Source organism: Miscanthus floridulus, chromosome 1, assembly GCF_019320115.1.
Source record: "Miscanthus floridulus cultivar M001 chromosome 1, ASM1932011v1, whole genome shotgun sequence".
In the NCBI taxonomy this organism is placed as follows: Eukaryota; Viridiplantae; Streptophyta; class Magnoliopsida; order Poales; family Poaceae; genus Miscanthus; species Miscanthus floridulus.
In genome coordinates, this window is record NC_089580.1 from 54863043 (window position 1) to 54888872 (window position 25830).

Genomic DNA, 25830 nt, shown 5'->3' on the forward strand with positions numbered 1-25830 from the left:
CCTATAATGACATCCAAGACTAACCCAGGCATAACTATCAAGTTCACTCGGAACTTCCTGCTACCTAATTCAAGGGTTGCCCCTCGAACCATCCGGTTGGTCAAAACATCAGCCCCTACTGAACTTATACGGTAACCATAACCCAATTCTGTGCATAGTTGTTCATGTTTCTGTGCAAATGCTTGACTCATAAAAGAATGCGATGATCCAGAATCAAATAGAACAACTGCAGGGTTTTCGTTGACAGGAAACTTACCAGCAGTGACGGGCTCTCCCTCTGGAATTTCATCCACTGTTGTACTATGCACTCTAGCATTATAAGTCTGCTGCTTCTTCTTGGGCGGGTACGGACAAAACTTCGAGAAATGACCGAGTTGATCATAGTTATAGCAGGGTCCTCTCACTGTCCCGGCAGATCTCACAGCTCCCTTGGAACTGCCTTGTACCGCAGTTGCGGCTGCTTTGTTGGGCTGTACTGCCATCTTGTACGGCTTCTGAGGTCCACGGAAATTTTGGCTTCTTGGCTGAGGTGGCCTGAATCTAGCACCAGGTGCCGATGGGCGATATGGAGGACGACCTCCCATAGGTGCTCTAGCTTGAGACGGCCCACCTTCAAAGGCTCTCTTGCGTGACTTGGCTGCGGTGCTGGCATTGTTATTCTTCTCCTGCTTCAAACAGTCGCTGATGAAGTCATTGAATCTGACACGGTTATTGGTACCAACATGCTTCATCATTTTTGGATTGAGACCCCTCTTAAAACTGGCTATTCTTTTAGCATCTGTGTCAACCATGTTGGGAGCATAGCGACACAAGTTGTTGAATGCATGCAGGTATTGCGTCACGGTTTTGGTGCCCTGGTTCAATGCCAGAAACTCTCCCAACTTCATTTCAGTCAGCCCAGGTGGAATATAGACTCCACGGAAGGCCTCAGCAAACTCTCTCCAAGAAATTTGAGCATTTGGAGGGAAGGTGGTGCGATGGTGCTTCCACCACATTCCCGTCGGTCCCTGCAATTGAAGTGCAGCGTACTCCGTTTTCAGAACCTCAGTCATCCTCAACACACGGAATTTATCTTCCATCGTGTTGATCCATTCCTCAGCATCGAGTGGCTCTGTGGCTTCCTTGAATACTGGTGGCCTGGTGTCCATGAAATCTTTGAAGCTGCTATATTGGTTTACTCCCATGCCACCGCCTTGATTGTTACCACGTTGAACGTTGTTGGCTATGGTGCGCAGAAAATCTTCCATGTTCTTCTGAGATTGTTCCGTGTTGCGCTGACTCCCAAGCAGCTGTGCAAGAAACATCTCGGGGGTAAACGGAGGAGGAGGTGGCAAATGCGGTTCATGGGGAGGCTCATTGTTGTTGCCATGGTTTCCACCACCACCACCACCACCGGTCCCCGTACCGTTAGCACCGGGCTCAGCGGCTTCATACGTGGTTCGGCGAGTGTTTGTCATCTGCATAATTTAGCAACAAGTAACGATTGAGTGAAGCTGTAATAATTGCGAGTGAAGGAAAAATTATGCCGTACTGAATTTACTGGAGAGAATAAATTCATACAATAAAACAGAGGCACAACCATCGCATTCCAATTAAAACAACAGCACTTAATCGAATTACTTAAACGACAAACATCGCGTCCATACAATCACATTGCCAGCATACATACACTGGACTTTTTATGCGTTCAGATATCGCATTCGAGAATCAAGTTCCAACCACATGCCGAGTCTCATACGTTCGAAGCACCTACGATAGATTACATGCCAACAAAAGAAAGGTCATCGCAACAGGACCTAGATACTAGCGCAAAGCAACTAGCCTACTCCTCGGGGCCATCGTCGGGATCGGAGACGTCACCATCGCCTCCAGGTGAAACTACAGGCTCGTTCTGGTTGTCGTCGTCGATGTCCATGCCAGCGGCGTTCGGTGGAGCATATGGGCCAACCCCATTGTAGAGCGCGTGAAACTCCTCGTGCAGGTTGCCGTTGTATTCCTCTAGCTCATCGACTCTCTGCAGCAGAAGGTTTCTTGCGTTCCAGGCTTCATTCCTTTCCTGAACCAACTGTCCAATCATATGATCTGCATTGTTGTTGGCTTGAGTCAACGTATGCACTCGCTGCATAGCTCTATCACCTCTCTCAACCGCCTGATCTCGCTGTAAGTTCATATCAGCCAACTGCTCCTACAAGCTAGCTATAGCTCGTGCCTGTCTCTTCTTCTGCTTCTTCCCTTTGAGCTTATCCTCACTACGCAAGCCAGTCAAAGTCCAGTAGGTACTCTCGAGACCCTCATATGCTCTAATGGCGGCGAACATAGCACTCATTGCCTGGTTGTCGCTAGCCTGTCCCTCAGCTGGACCTCTGACCAATGCACTTCCCTGAGGCTGAACCCAAATGGCATCGCGAGGATCGTCCCTAGGAAAAGTACCAGCTAGAGCTGCAGCAAGCTCACTGGGAAATCTGCTCATAATGTCCCTGATGACACGGAAGGCTGCTCCCTCTGCACCTTCAGCTGGAGTACGACCCTCAAACTCTAAATGCCAACCATCCCAATCTGGAGCATCACCGAGAGCAGGAACCGTGATCTCCACCACTGCAAGTCCATCATCTGCTAACTGGTTCTCATTCCAAGAGTACACCGGCTCTTGACCCTCTGGGTACCCCACATCATGAAGCACTCTCCAAAGCAAAGTTGGCATGCCAAACTCGCTCAAGAAGGTGTCCATGGTGCGGTGCTCCCTCAGGGCCAACGGATGTCGGGGTGCTCTTCCTCCGGTGGACTTACGGGCGGTCTGCTTCGTGCGGGCCATCTGTAGCAAAAGTTCTCTTATTACTTCGGGGAAACATATTTTAGGTGATACACTTTTATCAAAATGAGATAATCAATTTATAAGGGGAGGTATGCATGGGATGAATGAGATGCACAAGTAACATGATGTATGTACGGGTCGTACGTTCTCACAAACTTAGGAAATAAATAATTTCTAATGACTAATTCGGTGGCATAAAACGATGTCTCAATACGTAGCTAATACGTTCTACACGATAGCGTTGTTATGTACCTGCAGAAAATTCATTTCAGCCCAATTCCCAATGAATGCATAAAAGCAGTAAAGTTTTATCTACACGCTCTACACGAATCCCCAGATACGTGTACAACGGTAGTAACTACCCGAACCATCGTCCTATTGACGGCATCGCCTCCATAGATGGAAGACCCATACATGAGATACCTTTGTAAAACATGCGTAGAACACGTAATTACTCCAGCATCATATAATCATTCACCCTAGATCGGCGGTGTATCCGATCATGCTCTCACAACTCACACTTACCGAGGCGTAGAGGCAAATGATCCATTCATTACCACTCAAACAAGTGGCACTCATACAATAGCACGCCGTATGAGCAACGAAAGAGAAATATGATGCAAGAACCCCAGTCAGTACTTAATTAAGCCACCTAAAGTCCTTAACTGGGCATAAAGGATATGATCACTGGCACACTTTATAGTTTTAAAATCACGTTTTTCAAATGCCTTTTTGTTTTAAATACACTTGTGAACAGTAACACGCTAAACCATGCTCTGATACCAGCTGTAACAGAACCGACCAATTATACAAAATTAAGTAAGAAAATCATCCGCCAGAGCAGACGATTTAGCAAACTTAAGCCCGTATAACCCGGTAGTCCGTGAAATCACGAAGGATTTCAAACCAACTCATGTCCCAGCCATGATCGTAGTAAGTTTAGCGGTCACCAATCACATATTACATAAAAGTTTGCATAACAGATACATCAGAGTTTAAACATAGTTATTACAAAACAAGTTCGAATAAAAGTAGCGGAAGTCATTTGTTTAAAACCACGCACACTCACACGGAGTTCAAATATAGTGCCAGCGAATGATCATCTCCAACAAAAGCATCAGATGAGACGTAAGGAATGACCATGCCCATGGTCCTAAGCATCACCCATCGCAGGATACAGGCAGTTGATACAGTAGCCATAGTACATCTGCCCATCTGCAACAAGTGGGAATAAAACCCTGAGTACGAGAAGGTACTCAGCCAGACTTACCCGACATAACCGAAAATAAATGACACCAAGGATTATGAAGGGCTTTATGGTAGGGTAGCTGACTCATTTGCAAAAAGAAGCATTTTTAGCATTTCAAGAACCTTTCTAAAAGCATTATTCCCAAATTAATTATTATTAACCTGTCAACTAGATTTGCACCTATACTAGAGTAAACATGTGCTTAAGCAGATAATGATAACCAATGATCATTAAACAACTTCCATACTGTCGTATTCATTATAACTGTCCAAGTGTTCCATAACAATTACTACGATGAAGTAACTCAAGTCAAGTGCTCACTATCCAGGAGCGATGGCGATTCGAATCGATTCCTAACCAGCTGGTGATTTGTTCCTTACACAAATCTCACTCACCCGCTAAAGTGAGATATTGATCACCGAGTCAACTTTCCAGGAACCTCGAGTTTGCCAGGAACCACATGTACCCGGGGGCCGACCGACTGCACTTTGGCCTTATCATCCCGCCCCCGTGTCCTACCACACCTGCTTCGGCACAGTGCGCTGCGGGCAATTTACTCGGCCCGAAAAATCTCCCAGCTTCACGGTCGGAAGGTACTTTATCCGGCCAGCTAAATGTAAGGCATGCGTTCAACATGACTCGAGGCCCAACAACGGCCGGTCCTTAATCGACACAGACGGAAAACACTACAGTCCAAGACACTGCAAGTCTCCGTCCGGTCTCAACTTCATTTAACACTTAGTTATACCATGACTTCATAGTCATCCAAGCAGATCCAGGTAACCACCTATAGCTCGCAGGTGACAGGAAATCACCCGACTTCTATCGGTCTAAGCCAGCTAAGCATTTACTCGACTGCGGATACCAGGGTAACAAGGATATAGTATAACAAAGGTAAGCAAGGTATAATGCAGCAACGGTTGCAAACAACTCCTGAACGTAATGCATCAATTTAAAGTAAAGCATTTAATTAAATTATTGCAAACCGGGAGAAAAATGCTCCGGGGCTTGCCTCTCTCGAAGGAGCTCGGGCGGTGATCGGGGCACTCCGGAAGTTCCTCAACGTCCTCCTCGTCGGCTTCCGGCACTTCCTGCTGCTGCACCTCGAACTGCTCCTCGGACTCCTCGGAAAAGACGACTGGATTCTCGGTTTGCGATCCTGTATGATGCAATGCGCGTAATGGATTATGCAAACGGTGCATCGAAGGAGATGCATGCAATGGATATGTTGAAATGCAAGGTAGTCAACATCATCTAAGAACTATACTACAAGCACATGTCATCTACTGCATTCTCTTCTACTACTAAGATGTTAAGTTAACCTATCTTATGAAATGCTTCAAAGATACACCAAGCTTTACTAATTTCTTAATCACACTTAAAGCAACACTTGCTTAAACCCTAATTAATAATAGGTTTGAATAGCAACCTATATTTCTGATGCTCCAAAAATTCTGAGAAAATTACAGTAGCATACTACTACCCTAACCAGACTACCATAAAAATTTCATGGCATTTGGATAAGTAAACTATCCTACACAAAAATGACAAGCTATAGCATAAAAATGAGCATGAAATTACTTTGTACTATGAAAAGTGTCCAACAACAGATTGAGTATTTTTCCTATGTTCTTTATAGTATATAATCACTGTACAAAAATTTTCACATGCATGTTTTATACAAATTTTGCTCTCTAGCAAAAATAACAAAAATCAGCCATTTAAGGTACTTGAACTACACCTCAAAATTTTCCCACAGCACATGCATGAAATATATTTTTCCTAGAAAGTACATGACATAAGAAGATTAACAAACTTGGAATCATATTTTTCTGAAGCCTATATATTTTTCTACATATTTTTCAAGTTATCAGCAATATTCAAGATTAAATAAAATCCTATAGAAAAGTATATCAAAAATGACATGCACTATTTTTTCCCAAGTAGATCTGGTGATAAGGAACCTAGCAATTTTTGTTTCAACAAATTTGGAGCAAGTTTGACCATCCAAACATTTTTCAAACCATTTTTGATTTCAAATAACAAATAATAAATGGAAATCAATTCATTTCAGAAATGCTGGGCCGGCCCGAAGGGAACAGCTGGCCCATGGCCATCACTGGCCTGCGTGGCCCGAGCGCGAGAGGGGGAGACGGCCCAATCAGGGCGTCAGCCCACTGCCTAGCTCGGCCTGGCCAGCCGAGGCATGGTGACACGCCGGGGCGCGCGCTGGCGCGACGGCGCGGCTCGGCCAGCGGCCGGCGGCCGTCTCCGGCCAAGACAGCGCAAGCCAGCGAGCGCAATAGGTGTGCGAGGCCATGGCGAAAGCAAGCAGGCAGCTACGCACGGCTGAGAAAGGGAGGAAGAGGGCGCTCCACGGCGGCCGAGCACGGCGGCGCCATGGACGCCGGTGACGAGGCGCGGGGAAAGCTTACCCAGGGCTCGGAAAGCGGCGCAAGCGCGAGCGTGAGCTGAAGGAAGGCGAGGCGCAGCTGTGGGCGCGAGCAATTGGAAAATGATGCGGCGGTGCGAGAGCTTGGCATCGGCGCGGCGAGGGCGGAGCTCGAGCTCTCGGCTCTGGAGGAGAAGGAGAAGAAGTGCGGGCGTGAGTGAGCGAGCGCGCGGGCATCAGCAGGTCAAGGCGGGCGCGTGGGCGCGATGTCAGGCCGTGGCTGCCGCGCGGCGGTTGACGCCGGCATGCGGTCGCCACGCGGCGGACGCTTTCTGCCGCGGTCGTGGCGTGGCGCGGCGAGCAGCAGGGGGACGGCGCGGCGCGCGGAGGCAGGCCGGGCTGGCGCGGCGCTGGGCTGGGCCGAGCGAGGCGAGGCACGCGCGGCGCGCGGGAGCTCGCTGGGCCGGCTTCGGCTGGCAGGCCAGAAGCGAGGCGGCGGCCCAGAAAATAAAAATGGATTTTTTCAATTGATTTTCAAGAAAATTTTAAAATGCCATCTTTCAAACATTATTTTGAGCAAGAAAATGACCTCTTTTGAAAATGTACCAAAAATGAAAGTTGCTTAGAATTAAATTCCCTACAACTTTGCTTTTATGACCAAAGTCCAATTCTATCTAGATTTTAAATTATAGAATCGAAGTTAAATTTTAACTCAAAACCCTAATTTTGGGAAATTACTTTGGAAGCAAAATTTTGAATTAATTTGAATACAAACCTTGCTCCAAAAATTGTGCTAAACAATTCTAGATGATTTTCAAGCATAACCAACAGTTTCTACTCAACTAGCAAGCAAGAATCAGAGCAAAACAACTCTAATAAGTGTATGCATCATTTACTTTTCACAAACATGTTTCGTATGTTTCGAAGTACTGTTTCAGTTGTTATATGCAAGATTATGCATGTATGAATAGGATGCTTGATGATGCACGATATGTATGATTAGCAATGCCTAAATGCAGGCATAACACCGGGGTGTTACAGTTCACAAGCCCACAAACATGTCATATGCTACCACTAGATCATTTCAAGCATACAAACAATAGTGGTACCATACAAGCATCAAATTCATTTGATTTCCATGAATGATCCTAAGACATATGAGGAATGACTAGATGCACTAAACAAGTCCTTAGCAATGGATGAATGACATGTCAATCAATTTTACCTTGCTTTGCTCGAAGGAGAGGCATGCCATATAATGGGGGTGCATCAACACATATTTGAGAAGTCAAGTATGTTCAATTCATTCCTTAGCTTGCAAAACTTCTTCTCATCAAGTGGCTTGGTGAATATATCGGCAAGTTTATCATCGGTGCCCACACTTTCAATGCATATGTCTCCTTTTTGTTGGTGATCTCTAATAAAATGATGGCGAACATCAATGTGCTTTGTTCTTGCATGTTGAACCGGATTATTGGTGAGCTTGATAGCACTCCCATTGTCACAAAGCAATGGTACTTGTTTGAACTTGATTCCAAAGTCATTCAAGGTAGCCTTCATCTAAAGTAATTAAGCACAACAACTACTGGCCAAAATGTACTTTGTTTCAGCGGTTGAAAGTGCTACACTATTTTACTTCTTTGATGACAAAGACATAAGTGATCTTCCCAATAGTTGACATGTGTCCGATGTGCTCTTTCTCTTAACTTTGCATCCCGCATAATCAGAGTCCGAATATCCAATCAACTCAAATCTTGCTCCTTTGGGATACCACAATCCAAAATTTTGTGTATGCTTTAAGTACCTCAATATTCTTTTGGTTGCCTTCAAATGACTTTCTCTTGGTGAGGCTTAAAATTTAGCACACATGCATACACTAAACATCACATCCGGCCTTGATGCGGTCACATAGAGTAGGCTTCCAATCATAGACCGATATATCTTTTGATCCGCTATGTTGCCACTAGCATCACTATCCAAGTTTCTATTTGTCCCCATTGGTGTACTAATTGCTTTAGCATCATCCATTCCAAACTTCTTGAGCATGTCTTTGATGTACTTTCCTTGACTCACAAATGTGCCATTCTTCATTTGCTTGATTTGAAGACCAAGGAAGTAACTAAGCTCTCCAATCATAGACATCTCAAACTCACTTGCCATCATCTTTCCAAACTCATAAAAATCTTGATTGGTTGATCCAAAGATGATGTCATCAACATACATTTGTAATACAAACAAGTCATTGCCTAGCTTCTTGGTGAAGAGAATGGTGTCAACCTTGCCCATCTTGAACCCCTTAGAGAGTAGGAAATCTCTCAATCTCTCATACCATGCTCTAGGTGCTTGCTGTAATTCATACAAAGCCTTTCTCAACTTGTAGACATGGTTGGGTTTTTTCTTATCTTCAAAACCGGGAGGTTGCTCAACATACACAAGCTCATTGATGTGCCCATTTAGAAATGCACTCTTCACATCCATTTAGTACAACTTGATGTTGTGGGCACAAGCATAGGCTAACAAGATCCTAATTGCTTCCAATCTTGCAACCGGGGCATATGTTTCTCCAAAGTCAAGACCTTCAACTTGAGTGTAACCTTGAGCTACTAATCTTGCTTTGTTCCTTACAACTATCCCATCTTGATCTTGCTTGTTCTGAAAGACCCATTTGGTTTCAATCACATTATGATCCTTAGGCCTCTCAACTAACTCTCATACTTAGTTTCTTATGAAGTTATTTAGCTCTTCATGCATAGCATTCACCCAATCAACATCCAACAAAGTTTCATCTATCTTCTCAGGTTCAATGGATGATACAAATGGGAAGTGTTTACAAAATGATGCCAATCTTGATCTTGTTTGCACACCTCTTGAAATATCACCAATGATAGAATCCAATGGATAATCTCTTGCAACATTTGTTGGTTGGAGCACTTGCGCTTGATTGCTTGCATTTGATTGATCATTGGTTGAGATAATGAACTAGCCACTTGTTGTTGATCTTGCGCTTTGTCATCACTAGCACTTGCTTGAGTTTGATCATGAGAACCACCAGCTTGTACATTTGAGTTAGAGAGCACTTGATTCTTGTCATCTTCAACATTGATCACCTCTCTAGGCCTTATATCACCAATGTACATGTTCTTCATTGCATTAACCAATTGAGTGCCTCTCATATCATCTAGATTCTCATCTTCCTCTTGGGAGCCATTGGTTTCATCAAATTCCACATCATGAATCTCCTCAAGAGTACCACTAGCCAAATTCCAAACTCTATAAGCCTCACTAGTAGTGGAGTAACCAAGCAAGAAACCTTCATCACATTTCTTCTCAAACTTGCTCAATCTTGTGCCTTTCTTCAATATGTAGCATTTGCAACCAAAAACCCGAAAGTATGCAATATTGGGCTTTCTATCATTTAAGAGCTCATAAGGTGTCTTCTCCTTCAATGGACGACAATAGAGTCGGTTGCTATAATAGCAAGCCGTGTTGATTGCTTTGGCCTAAAATGAATGACTCACATTGTACTCACTCAACATTGATCTAGCTATGTCAATCAAGGTACTATTCTTCCTCTCAACTGACCATTTGATTATGGAGTGTATTTGGCCGAGAATTGATGCCTAATCCCAAACTCATCACATAGCTCATCAACTCTTGTGTTCTTGAACTCACTACCATTGTCACTTCTCACTTTCTTGATTGTTGTTTTAAACTCATTGTGAATTCTCTTGATGAATGTCTTGAAGGTTGCAAACACATCACTCTTATCAACAAGAAAGAACACCCATGTATATCTAGTGAAATCATCCACAATCACAAATCTATGTTTGTTTCCACCAATGCTAGTGTATGTGGTTGGTCCACAACTCAAATGCCTTATATGTACTCATCATGCTCTTCTTAGGATGTGTGTTTCCAACTTGCTTTCTGGCTTGGCATGCACTACAAAGCTTATTCTACTCAAATGTGACATCTTTCAAGCCTCTTACTAGATCATGCTTAATCAACTTGTTTAATTGTTTCATTCCAACATGACCAAGCCTTCTATGCCATAACCAACTCATGCTAGACTTAGTGAGCAAACATGTTGACAATTGAGCTTCTCTAGCATTGAAATCAACCAAGTATAGATTCTCATATCCAAATCCTTTGAATATCTAGTTAGAGCCATCTACACTTATGATATCTACATCATCCACACCAAATCTGCACTTGAAACCAAGATCACACAATTGAGCTACCGACAATAGGTTGAAGTTCAAGCTCTCTACTAGTAGCACATTGAAAATGCTCAAGTCATTGGATATTGCAATCTTGCCAAGACCTTTGACCTTGCCTTTGCCATTATCACCAAATGTGATACTATCAATCCCATTGCTCTCATTTGCATTGATTGAATTGAACATTTTTGAATCACCGATCATATGTTGTGTGCACCCACTATCAAGCACCCAATGCCTTCCTCTAGTTTTATAATTGACCTACAAAAGAAGATCAATTCTTTTTAGGTACCCAAACTTACTTAGGTCCTTGAAGGTTAGTTACAAAGGTCTTTGGTACCCAAATGGCCTTCTTCTTTGGGCCCATAATTGGTGTACCAATGAACTTAGCCTTCACACCATTGGCACCCTTATCAAGCATATAGCAAGAATCAAATCTAATTGAGGATACATTAGATTGCTTGTTCTTGTTAATTTTGCAATATTGCTCTATATGCCCAACTTGCTTGCATCTATTGCAAAACCGACCATTACCCTCTACAAAGCTAGCTTTGGGAGTGACAAAGGCCACCTTGCCTTTTTAGGGGTATGGCCTAATCCCTCTTTGTTGAGAGAAAACCATTGGCTACCCAAACACTTTAGCAAGCGGGCATTTCCACCATAGGCATTGCCTAAGGCACGAGTGAGCTCATTCACCTCCTTCTTGAGGGTCTCATTTTCCACCATTAGTGAGGCATCACAAGTGAAACTATCACTCAAGGGTGAAGTAGAAGTGGAAGTGCTACAAGAGGGATTAGTGGGAAAAACAACAATTGGCTTATAAAATGATTCATCAAGAATATCACATGTTAGTCCCACATCACATGATACAATCACTTGCTCCTTCTTGACTTCCTCTTTCTTGACTTGCTCGAGGAGAGAGGAGTGAGCTTTTTCAAGTTTAGAGTGAGCTTTGCCAAGCATCTCATGGTCTTCCCTTAGACTCTCATGAGAAGCATTGAGCTCATCAAAGGATTGCTTAAGAGATACTACAACTTTGCTTAAGGGTGCACTACCATGCAAAGTCTCTAGAGTATAGTTCAACTTAGGTCAAACATGCAACTTGAAAATGATAACTTACACTATAACCATGACTTAGAGGCCAAATTGGTCCAAGTCATGAATACCAAAGTTGTTCCATGTGACATACTAAACATGTTTAAGGTATTCCTAAAGTCCCACAAACATTTTACACAAGGGTCACATGTAAATCCTAGCATATGTAAAACATTTAGTAACAAACACATGTGTTATAAGCAATCATAGAGATAAAATTTGAGATGCTCATGCTCATGAATGATCAATGATGCTTGTGCTCATGCAATGTCAATGCTAAATGCATGCTTAACACCTATGGTGTTACAACCCTTCCCCCTTAAAGAAATCTTGTCCTGAGATTAGTACGACCTACCATCTCTCGTTGAAACCCGGATAGACCTCACGTAGATAATCCTCTCGCTCCGACGTAGCATCTTGCTCACTATGATTATTCCAAATCACCTTGTAGAACTCAATGACTTTGCTATGAGTCACTCTTTCCATTATCTCAAGCACTCGAATAGGTCTTTCTTCATAGGTCAAATCCGACTGAATCTTGACACTAGTGGGTTCAATAGCTTCTTCGGGCACATGAAGGCATTTCTTGAGTTGGGAGACATGGAAAAAGTTGAATATAGCCCTCATTTCTGGAGGTAACTGGATTTGTAGGCTACGGGTCTATCGGCACGGAATTTCGTCCCATGCCGAGGGCACATGAGCAAGCCAGAAGGGTCCACTCAATGGAGCTAGAGATCCACCTAGCTTCAGCGTAGGGATGGTCGATCCAACGCACTCCTCTCAAGACATGCTAGTCAATTTGACCCTATAATTGATAAGGAGAGAAAGTTTATCAGTAATTTAGGGCGGAACGTGCCGGTGTTGCCAAACTGTCCCAAATGTGCGGCTCTAAGAGCCGATATGAAAGGAGATCGACTAAATAGTTGATTCTAGCATATTTATAAGAATAAATCAAATAAAGCTCATGGGGTTGTATAAGAAGAATCGGTTATCATTCAGAATGAATACCATTATTTAAACAAATATTAGTCAATGGCAATAAGATGTCGACAATAATTAGTTTATATTGAGCCAATGACTACAAGTAGCCGAACTCCTTTATAAAAGAAATAATTCATCATCATTCAACCATTTAATAGAGATAAATCTAATGAACATATTAGATCTCATCTATTGCTATAACCAGTGGGGCATGAGGCAGAATCATGCAGGCCGTAGAAACAACAATAGACTCGACGACCCTAACTTATTACTAATATCAGTGGGGCATGAGGCAGAATCATGCAGGCCGTAATACAATAATTAGGTCATGGGGCTAATACATCTTTCAACCTATCGCTACTTCAATGATCTCGTGATGTGAACTATTCGTCAAAGCGCTCGATATCGGTTAAAACAGTCGATTCAGGCATAGCGCATAGTTAAGGTCCTGCCCTCTCAGGAACAGATCTACCAAATAATGATCCCCACTCCACGGTGCTAACAGTGGTGTGTGAGGTAGAATCACACAGGCCATGATAACAGGCCATGGAACTGTTTTTGCTAGCCAATAGATCTGCTCAAGATCAAACATGCCTTAACTGCACGCTATGCACAATCAAGATTGATGTAAAACAGCCGATAAAACATAACTCATTGTTTAAAGTGCAGATTAAATCAGTTTAGATTGACAAACGATGGGTTAAAAAAGATATAAGGCTGATCTAGATCAATCCCAATCGGGCGAAGTGATATTGCTGTAATTAAATAAATAATGGAAGCAATAAGCCATATCGATAACTTAATGAATCTATCTGAATGAACGCCACCCTTAGATAGAGCCGATAACTTGACCTTAATCCAGTTCAAGCAGTGGAGGTCGACCGGATCGATACAGCCGTACTTAAACTAGACAAGAGTCGATAACTAACTCATACCAGAGTCGCAGTGGAGGTCGACCGGATCGATGCAGCCGTACGAACAGAGGTATAAGCCATGACGATACTTATAGACAAGTAGTGGAGGTCGACTGGATCGATGCAGCCATACTTGCTGAAGAACTCACCGAGATCTACTCTACTCCTCCTAAGGGGTGGTCAGAGTAAAAAAAAGTAAATAACTTGTATTTGATTGATTGCGTGTTTTTTACAATAGCCGGGCTTTGATATTTATACCTGGGAGCCTAAAAACAAATCCTACTCGAGTATGACTTAGTACAATCTTTGGTACAAAGAAAATATTCCTATTCTAAGATAACTTGGACTCTAATCTTTCCCCTTTTGTAGAGTCCGATATGTATCTTCTCGATGCCAATCATATCTCATCATCGTTATCTACTAACGTCATTCAGAGAGAACCGATCCTAGTGTCACATCCGAACCGATAGATATCAATCCTTATGCAATCAACTCCTTAATTGGCACAATCTTGGAAGCCTATGAGTTCCCGCCCTCTTCTCCCAAATTTTGGTGTAAACACATGCCCCCCAATTTTGGGGTAAAATGATTTTATCCCAAAATTCTAGTTCATTGGCTTACCATGCCGCAACTGTTCCATCTTGAGATATACGCATGACTCCTGACTTCCTGGCCCAAGTTTTATATAACATCCCAACAGTATCTTTTGCAACCCACTCGGCCTGTTTGCTTTCTCCTTCTTTCTCACGCCAACTTTAATAGCCAACGCCGTCATTGCCAAGGCCCCAAACCCTAGCAAAACCATCTGTTCTAAAAAGCCATCATCCAAGCGATCCTCGCTAGATTCAAACCAATTTTTTGGTCATGATGGGGACCAGCTATCACGTCCCTGAGGTATGTCTCTAAGTTTCTACTCTCCAATTATCGGCCGCTACCTTGTATTTCTTTTCTTCTCAAACTTATTTCGTCCGATTTCTTAGGAAATGAGGAACAAAATCTTGATTCCATCAGCTGTTGTCTCCAATATCTATTTTCTTGAGCCTATGGGTGATCCTGATCCATCTAATTTCATTCACCAAGAAACCAACCAAATCCCCTTCAAACAATCTGCAGTGGATTTGTCCCCTTGGAATATCAAAACTCTCTTCAGAAATTGGCCAAAGATGCAAAGGATGGAGAAATTGGTTTCATAGGGTGTCTAAGAAAAAGGGTGGAGATTGAGAGCTTTATGATCTGAATCAATGCCTGACCCTCTCATTGTCTGGGATGGAGAGGAATGATTCACTCTTGATTTCTGCATCTTATTTTGGGTCCAATGCCCTGAATGCCTTTGTATTCGGTCATGGTCCAATGCCCATCACTCTGGTCGATGTTTATATGTTGACCGACCTTAGAATTACTGGATCAATGCAGCCTTATGAGTACTTGAGTGTTGGCTCCAAGAAATTAGCCAAAATAGTAGACTGTACAGGATGGGTCGGTTACATTCTGAACCATGTTGAAGATGGATTAGCTGTCAGCGAAAGGGAATACGTGGCCTTTCTGAACATGAGGCTAGAAAGATTCATTTTCTATGGGTCATCTTGTGGTCCAACCTACAATCACAAGCTCATGGCAGAGCACCTAGCATTTGGCAAGGATATCCGTCTTGGAAAGTATCTGCTAGGAGCTGCTTATCATCTGATGTACCGGGTGGCCACCCCAATTACTAAAGAATGAACCAGTGCATACTATCAATGGCCCTTGGTGGTTAATACAACTGTGGCTTAACCTGAATATGCACAAATTTGTGAGGCCTGATCTCAAAAGTCTAAGTTTTCCTTCTTCCAATTTTGATGAGGAATATAGAGGTGAAGAAGGAAGAACTCGGTAGTGCATGAGCTATGGTGAGGCTGCATCGACCATAACAATTGATTTCGATATTGGCCATCTCTTCAAGAAGTTCTACAGAAGGTTTGGTGTAGACATTCTAACTTGGCTACCATATGATGATGAGAATGATGAGCTGGTCTTCCCATTCAAGTTTCGATTTGAGTCGGGTTGTTCGGACGATGTGGCGGCTGCAATCTTCAATTCTTTTGTCAAGCCCTATGTTCTTCTAGCCGAGTTTCATCATGGCCATGGCAAAATGGCTATAGGCTCTTTCATTCCAGGCAACCTCCCAACATATGAATTTTACAACCCATCCTTTGTAGCTTGTTAGTTTGGTTTTAGCCAATTGCCTCCTCAGCTATTTTTCAAGAGCATACTGAAGCCATAGGAAGATATCAGTGAAGTACTAGAAGCCAGAAGAGTTTTTTTAGCTAGGGTCAGATCTTCCTTCCCTCTGTTTGCATGATTGGGTTAGAGTCAGCCTCTCTTCTACTCTCTTCGACTCCTAGTGGCAAGAATGGCGTTTCCATCTTTTCTGTGGATCGGTCCACCCTTTGTGTATAGCCCTAGATGGAGAATTTGCTTCTAACGGAGAGGTAATTTGCTATTTCTTTTCAAGAAAATGCTTGATGAATCCCTCTACCAACCATCCTAATCGACCTTTTTAGGATGTTGAATTTGATCCTCCGAGCTTGGATAGGAAGGGGCGTCCTGTAGATTACCAGCCATCGTGCTCGGTTTCAAGAATGGGATTGGCTACGCCTTCACTGAAAAATTGATGAAAACTTAGGCTGCCTCTACTATCGTGACATATCAATCTTCAAAGCGCAAGGCAGCTCAAGGGACAACTCAGAAAACCACCACTGGGAAGAGACTCCGCAGAACGAGGCCATCAGCTGCTCAGGTAAACCATTCTCTTCTTCTCAAAATGATATCCCATTGCTGATTTTGTTCCTTCATAGTTATCGAGCATTATGTCCCAACCTGCCCTGGGTGTGGAACTGCTATCCTAGGCATTCGACTCAGCATCAACTAAACTCCCATCAGCTGATCCACGAAAGGAGCCAGTTTCGGTTGAAATAACCGATACTTCCACAATAGCAGAAAATGTGAGTTTTATTTTTGATGCTTATTCGGGTATTTTCTTTAACTTCTTTCATTCAGTCTTTTACCCTTCATCTAATTTCTTGCTGCACCAAATACTTCCTGAGGAAACATCTATGCAAGATCAGGAGCCTGACAGTCCGCTTAACAATCCTGTCGACGTTGAAGGTGGTCTTGTTACCATCAACACTCAGACTGTTGATTCCCTAGTCCGGCAAACAACTGATGGTAAGGGAGTTATTTGCTCAATTTATTTCTCTGTAGCAAACATGAACTAAAAATCTTTCGGTGTTTGTAGATGCCGATGTTGAGGTTTCCAAGCCGATTCAACCAGATATTACTAGTGTATCGTCAGTTGTTTCTCCCCTTCAGATAGAAGCTACCACAAAAAAGGTACTGTATCTCATTTTACTTGTTCATTCTATTACAAACTGATCCGATCCTTCTAATCAAGATTTCCTTGCATATGTAGGCACCCAACCTTCTAGCTCTGAGCTATTCTTTTGACCTTGGGGAATATATTGATGAGGATGAGGTCAGTTCGTCAGCCACTTCTTCTAAGGAAGCTTTGTCAGTAGAAACTAGAAATCAGCTAAGAGATATACTGCCAATGTTTGAGAAGAATATAACTGATCTAGTCTAAGATACTGACTTAACATAGAGTCTTCCTAGCCATTAAGGGTAATCCTTCCCCAGTTCTCTCTAGAGTCTTGTCATCTTTGTCTATTTTTGAAGATCAGGCCCTAAAGGTGAAGAAGACCCAGAGGAACTTGTCCAATCGTGAAACCTTGCTGGCCAAGGGGAATTCCAATAGGTAGAGGCTAAAGAGCTAACACAGCTGAATGATAACTTGAAAAACTCGTCCCTCAGGCCTGATCCAGAGTTGTCTCATCTAGAAATCAAGCATGTAGAGCTTGAGAAGGAGCTAGAAAACATGAAGGCTACCATTGGTCATCACGAGTCCACTCTGGCCCAAATACCTGATGCCATCAAACAGAAGAAATAGGAATTGCTGGCCAAAGTCAGAGAGGGCAGAGCCATCCAAAGTAGCATCAAGAATATTCCTGGAACAGTCGAAGAAGATAAGCAACAAATTGCATTGGCTGATACTTCCCGGCTAGAAGTACTAAAAACCATCTAGGATGTTCTAGACTTGTAATCTGTATGTTGACATGCATCTTGTATGGAATCAGTGATAACCATATTTTCATTGCCTCTCTGTTATTTTTTGTTTCGGCTAAAGAGCCGATTTGAAAACAGCCGATTCCATCCTCCCAATCTTAATCCAATTAAGTCCGAAAAACACGGCTTTTATTAAGAGAACCCTTCGATTTTTTGCCCTCAGTTGCCCAACGCCGTATTTTCATCGACATTAATGAAGTAGCGCTTCACCTTCTATTAATTGCGGTTGCCCGAGGCATCCGCGTATTCGCTTCATGTCTTCAAATACCAGCTGAGGGCTTTAGCCTCAAGGACATCTCCATTCGCAACTGTTCCTTTGCACTTCTCTGCCTTCCAAAACCCTATAGCAGTTTTCTTCCCTTCCTATAGATCCAATCAATTTCATGGCCGGTGAGGATAACCATGGCAAGCACGTGGCGGAGGAGATCTTGGAGGAGAACATGCCTATGAGCCAGTGCCTCTGACGCATGAGGTGAGATTGATGACTTCTGCTTATAGCGACGATCTGTAGTCTTCTGCTCATAGTGATGAACTCTTCTATTTTGTTTCTAGGTTTGTTATGAACGATAGTCTTCATCCTCTTCCTAGGGCTAGTGAGACCTCCGATGTTGTGTCTTCCGCGCCGGCTTCATCGTCGGATTCCTCTGATTCATACAATGGTGACGATGCCCGGCGCTTCCTCTGGGAGTGGAGGGCGGCTCAGAACCACTATTCCGAGGTGACTCGGGAGAATGGCTAGCTCGAGATCCGCCTTGAGGTTTCTCAGGCTACTCTTGATGTGGTCGAGGAGGAGGCCAGTGCCATCCAAGCGCGGCTGGCTAAGTCTGATGCCATGGTGGCAGGTAAGATGAATTCTAGGAACGCTTCATTCTGATTTCCATTGTCCTTATCTTGATAGTCTTTTTGTTCCTATGATTGCCAGCCCTGACGGTGTAGTTGGAATCTCTCCAACTGGCAGTGAATGTGGCCGCGAATGCCATCAATGCTCGGGGTTCTCCCATCGATGCTCTTCTTTAAGACATCCCAGCCCATGTTCAGGAGATCGCCCTCCACGGCGTTCGTCATAGTGCGGCGGTGCCGCTGACCGCGACGCAAGTCCAAACTAGGTATGAGCTCCATGCCATGGAGACTAGTTTTCCAATGGGCGATGGCCCGAGGAACATGAGGACCTACTCAAAGAATTCATTATGGTAGCGGAGGCCATAGTAGATATCACATTCGCTCAGGATGTGGTGAACAAGGTCTTTGATTAGATTGTACTTAGGGTAAACCGGTGAACAAAGACTCCTGTTCTTTCATGAATGTGTCTCAGTGCAATGTCTTTGTTTTTGTTTTTGCTCTATAGGCGATACATACCGTATCGGCTTTCATATCTTCAAAGATTTTCATCTTAGATTTTCATTTTTTAAACTAGAGGCGATACCCTTCTGGTACCGGCTATCAGAGCCGATGACTAAATGAATCGGCTATCAAGTGTTGATCAAATGCTAGGATAATTTCCCTTTACATATTTTTCCACAGAACTTTTCATATCAAGGGTTAAACGATTGATCACCCTGGGTCAAGCATCCCATTAAGCAAAATAGAACTTCCTTTAATAGATCCATTACTTATGATTCGACTTAGCATTCACATACGTCAGCCTAAACCCATACTCAGAACTAATGCTTATTTTCCTTTATTCCAATGGCCGACGTGAAGCCGTGACCATTCACTAAAACAAACTCTTAGAGCTGATCACTTGCATCAGCTATTGGCTTTCATTGCTGATCTTAATGAAACCTCCTTCCCATAACTTGCTAGAAAAGCATTCGAAGTCTCCTAGTTCCTAGAATACTAGATCGACTGTTGCGATGCTCATAGACTCATCAGCGTGAACCAGTTCAACATCATCCCCATGCCATTGAATCAAACACTGATGCATGGTCAATGGCACACAATAGTTCACATAAATCCAATCATGACCGAGGAGCAAACTGTACGACCCTTTTCCATCGATGACGAAGAATGTGGTGAGCAGAGTCTTACTCCCGATTGTTAGTTTGACATTTATTGCCCCCCGGGTCTTAGATGCATTACCTCCAAAATCCTTAAGCATCATGTCAGTCTCCATCAGATCTTCTGGTCCTTTGCCAAGTTTACGAAAAGTGGTGTAAGGCATAAGATTGACAAAAGCACCTCTGTCCACCAACATCTTGTTCATCGGCTTCTCATCAACAAAACCTTTCATATATAAAGCCTTTAAGTGCCAATGCTTGACTGGTTTATCAAATATTGCTTGTTGTACAACCATCAACTTGGTAACTATTTCCTCATACTCTGATTCATCGAAATCCGAATAAACTTCTTGATCTGCCGGAGCTCTGAATTCTAATGGTAACAGTAAAGCCATTTGGATGTTGGCTGATGGTTGCTTTCTATCGGCTGTTTGCTTGGTACGCCATACTTGAGGTTTACCGGATACCTGAGCCTATTCCAACTCTTTATTCCTTAAGCGTTGCACCCTTCTCTTCTAGCTTCTTGTCAAACCTCCTGGACACCATTGGCCTTCCTACCAAGCATATTTTCTTTCATTGCCTTCTTCTTCATAATCAACCCAGTCTTGGTCAACAACTCTTTTTCCTAGCCGATTATGAACACTTCCATTTTTAGGCACCGATCCATGTTATTATGATGATATGCATCTTGAGCATGGATAGACCGGCGGTTGGTTTGAGATTGCCTAAACTCCCAATATTGATTGCTGCATTCTAGACAGTCATGTCTGGTAGGCAACTTCAAACCTTCATTCCAGCAATGTCTAAAGAAAGGACAATTCCAATGTGATTCTGCTTGTTTCCTTTCATACCTCTCTTTCTCCAGTTGACGCTGGTATTCTTGATCCTTTAACCAACGCTGATAATCCTTTTCCTTCTACCGTTGCCACTTATTCAACAGAATCCGAGATGTAACTCATGGCCTTGTCACCCCTGCTTTTGATGTTCCTCCCTACTCATATCAGCTCTTTTGCTTATCACGACGTCTTTTAATTTTCCTATACTCGTCAGCTGATATTTGCATCTTGGGACCGACTATTCTAGCTTCTCTTGATTTGGTTGATGTTAGGACCTTAGTCTTTCCTTTGAGTAGCCCAGCATCAACCATATTCTGATCTCTCGGGAAAGGATTATCATCAACTTTTATTTTCTGAGGCGTATCAAATTTGAGCCTTCCCTGCTGAATAGCCCTCTGTATATGCTGTCGGAAAGTTTTGCACTCATTAATGGAATGAGAAGTAGCATTGTGGAACTTGTAGAACTTCTTGTTCTTCAACTAATCAGGGGACAACATAACATGACCATCGAGCAACTTGATCTGCCCCTTCTCAAGCAAGAAATCGAAGAGCTTGTCTAATTTAGTGACATCAAAGTCATAACTCTACTTGACTCCTCTTCCCTAAGGATTTGGCACCATTACTATTTTCTTGCCCCAATTCCATTCAGCCATAGCAACCTCTTCTGCTTCATCTTCATAGCCGTCATCAACTGAGTATGGATTGTAAGCTTCGGCCACTGTGGTACTCTTCTGAAATCGGGTGTCTCTATGCATACTCTAGAATTGGCTATTGAGTGCTGCCACTCATTGAGCCAATTGACCCAAGTTATCAAATTCTTGTCCCAGCAGCTTTTCTTTCCACATTGGCAGTATTCCTTGAATAGCTAAAGCAGCTAGTTGATCATCAGCCAAGTTTAATGAGAAGCACAAGTTCCTAGTCTCTTGGAACCTCTAAAGAAACTCAGTGCCTGATTCATTGGTCTTCTGCCTTATAGTTGTCAGATCGGTAATTTTCTTTTCTCCAATCCTAGTGTAAAAATATGTATGAAACTTCTTTTCTAGATCAGCCCAATTGGCAATGGAATTGAGTGGCAGTAATGAAAACCAAGTGAAGGCTAGCCCTGACAGGGACAAATAGAAGAAACAAACTCGATGGGCATCCTCAACTGATGCTTCGCCCAATTGTGTAAGATACTGACTGACATATTCTGTCATGCTTATACTATCTTGGCCAGTGAACTTAGCGAACTTTGGGAGCTTGTAATTTGTGAGCAACCAAATCATACCATTCTAGATATGGCTGTTTGTACGAAAAGGTCAGTCCTTTTGGATTTAGTCCAAACTGATTCTTCATCATCTCGGTCACCTTCAACAGCAACTCATCAGCATTTGAATTTGGATTTCTCTGCACCTGCTGACCCATCTGTGGATTGAAATCCCATGTGCCTTGATACCCTAGATTTGGAATCATGTGAGGGGTGTTATAATCTATTCCATAGTGATATCCTTGTGGGATCTTTATCAGCTGGGTCCTTTGCTAGCTTACTGCTTGAAGTCTCTAATTGTAGACATGGGGATCTATATCTCTACGGATCCTTTGAATTGATGGTGCTATTTTTTGAGCCGACGATGGCATGTGGCCTGATGTGCCAAAATTGATCACCTAGTTCTGACCTTGCCCTACCAGCTGTTGCACATGCTATACTGATAGTTCGGGATTATACTATATCTGATTCGTAGTAGTTCCTTGAGCTTGTTCAGATGAACCCTGAACTATCTGGACATCACCATTATTACCAGCTAGTGCTGCTTCTTGATGGCTGGTACCGACTTGATTAGTCCCTTAGGTCGATGGATTTGGAATATTGTAAGAAGCCAGTCCACCTTGACCAATTGGAAACCCATGAATCGTCTCTTTCATGGCGTTGTGGAATATGTCCAAGAAAGCATCATTATGGCTTGATATGGCATCACGAACAGACTTGTCTACAACTTTCGTAAAGAAATACCTGTCTTTAGCTTCAGATGTATCTGTCTGCCCGTGTAATAGAACTCTTCATAGTAGAAATTTTTGAACAATTGTGTTGTCATGTGTTTTGGTGTAGGACAACAAATATTTGCTCTAAAATTCTACTATAGCTTTGCCGATGACATCTTTATCTCCATCAGGTAGATCTTCATAATGTATCATAAGGATGTCGTTGTTGTTATGAACCACCATGATGATCGTGGTGTCCCACCGGGTGTGCCAGAAACGTGTGTCGGCACGGAATTTCATCCCGTGCCGAGGGCACACGAGCAAGCCGAAAGGGTCCGCTCAATGGAGCTAGAGATTTACCTAGCTTCAGCACCGGGATGGTCGATCCTACATACTCCTCTCAAGACGTGCTAGTCAATTTGACCCTATAATTGACAAGGAGAGAAAGTTTATCAGTAATTTAGGGTGGAACATGCCGGTGTTGCCAGACAGTCCCGAATGTGCAGCTCTAAGAGCTGATATGAAATGAGATCGACTAAATAGTCGATTCTAGCATATTCATAAGAATAAATCAATTAAAGCTCATGGGGTTGTATAAGAAGAATCGGTTATCATTCAGAATGAATACCATTATTTAGACAAATGTTAGTCAATGGCAATAACATGTCAACAATAATTAATTTATACTGAGCCAATGACTGCAAGTAGCCGAACTCCTTTATAAAAGAAACAATTCATCATCATTTAACCATTTAATAGAGATAAATCTAATGAACATATTAGATCTCATCTATCGCTATAACCAGTGGGGCATGAGGCAGAATCATGCAGGTCATAGAAACAATAATAGATTCGACATCCCTAACTGATTACTAATATCAGTGGGGCATGAGACATAATCATGCAGGCTGTAATACAATAATAAGATCATGGGGCTAACACATCTTTTAACCTATCGCTACTTCAACGATCTCATGATGCGAACTGTTCATGAAAGCTCTCGATATCAACTAAAACAACCGATTTAGGCATAGCACACAGTTAAGGTCATGCCCTCTCAGGAACAGATCTACCAAATAACGATCCCCACTCCACGGTGCTAACAGTGGGGTGTGAGGCAGAATCACATAGGCCATGATAACGGGCCATGGAATAGTTTTCACTAGCCAATAGATCTACTCAAGATCAAACATGCCTTAACCGCACGCTATGCACGATCAAGATTGATGTAAAATAGCCGATAAAACATAACTCATCGTTTAAAGTGCAGATTATATCAGTTTAGATTGACAAACGATGGGTTATAAAAGATATAAGGCCAATCTAGATCAATCCCAATCAGGCAAAGTGATATTGCTGTAATTAAATAAATAATAGAAGCAATAAGCAATATCGGTAACTTAATGAATCTATTCGAAGGAACGCTACCCTTAGATAGAACCGATAACTTGACCTTAATCTAGTTAGAGCAGTGGAGGTCGACCGGATCGATGCAGCCATACTTGAACTAGACAAGAGTCGATAACTAACTCATACTAAAGTCACAGTGAAGGTCGACCGAATCGATGCGGCCATACGAATAGAGGTATAAGCCATGATGGTACTTACAGACAAGTAGTGGAGGTCGACCGGATCGATGTAGCCATACTTGCTACAGAACTCACTGAGATCTACTGTACTCCTACTCCTAAGGGGTGGCTGGAGCAAAAAATTAAATAACTTGTATTTGATTGATTGTGTGTTTTTTACAATAGCCGGGCTTTGATATTTGTACCATCTATCCTTAAAATGAATCCTACTGGAGTATGACTTGGTACAATCTTTGGTACAAAGAAAACATTCCTATTTTAAGATAACTTAGACTCTAATCTTTCTCCTTTTGCAGAGTTCAATATGTATCTTCTCGATGCCAATCATAACTCATCATCGTTATCTGCTGACATCATTCAGAGAGAACTGATCCTAGTGTCGCATTTGAACCAATAGATATCAATCCTTACGCAATCAACTCCTTGATTAGCACAATCTTGGAAGCCTGTGAGTTCCCGTGCTCTCCTCCCAAATTTTGGTGTAAACACATCCCCACCAATTTTGGGATAAAATAATTTTATCCCAAAATTCTAGTTCATTGGTTTACCATGCCACAACTGTTCTATCCTGAGATATACGCATGACTCCTGACTTCTCAGCCTGAGTTTTATATAACATCCTAACAGTATCTTTTGCATCCCACTTGGCCTATTTGCTTTCTCCTTCTTTCTTAAGCCAACTTTAGCAGCCGATGCCGTCATTGCTAAGGCCCCAAACCCTAGCAAAGCCATCTGTTCTAACAAGCCATCATCCAAGCGATCCTCGCCAGATTCAAACCAATGTGGCAGGTTGATGATCCGGGCACTCAGGAAGATGATTAGCTTCTAGCTCTCCTTCTCCTAGAACCTCCTGGTACTACACCTCTTGGCTCTCCTCTTGTGGATCAGCGTCGAGTTCCACCAACGTGATCTCCTCGGCTGCACCTATTGTATGCATATGCATAAGTAAGTTCCATAAATGCATAAGAAGAATCATGGATGATGCGACATGGGAATGTAAATGATGTTGTGATAATGATGTTAAGTTACACAAATGATAACAATGTTAATTCCTTGTTTACTGAGTAGGTGCATAACTCTTCTCTATCCAATTCCAATATTCTTCACAAGACAATTTTCGAGCTACACATAGCAGTTAAAAGTTTAAATCATAATTGTAGTTCTACCTATCAAAATACTATGACATTGGACTTTCTAGAAAGCTTATAAAATTGCCTACAACTCTTATTTAATCACCAAAAGCTAATTCAAAATCTATCGTAACCAAAATAGGCAATCTTTCCAGCTCTGTCCAGGAATTCTAGAGAACAAGCATTTCAAGAGACTAACTTCAAACAGCTATAACTCCTAAACCAATTGACATATTGCCCTGCGATTTTTATACAAGATAGATGAAGACGTTACCTACAACTTTGTTATTAACCATTTTTACACTAAACTTCATTTTGACTATGTAAAATACCCAACAACAGAATCTGTCCAAAACACCTCTAAATTGAATTATAGAGCCATAATATTTTCATGGCATATAAAATCTCAAATTGACCAACACCATTGGTACTAACAGTTCAGTAATATCAAATACACTCTAGAAAACATAATGGTCAAGCCCAATTTATTTATTTAAA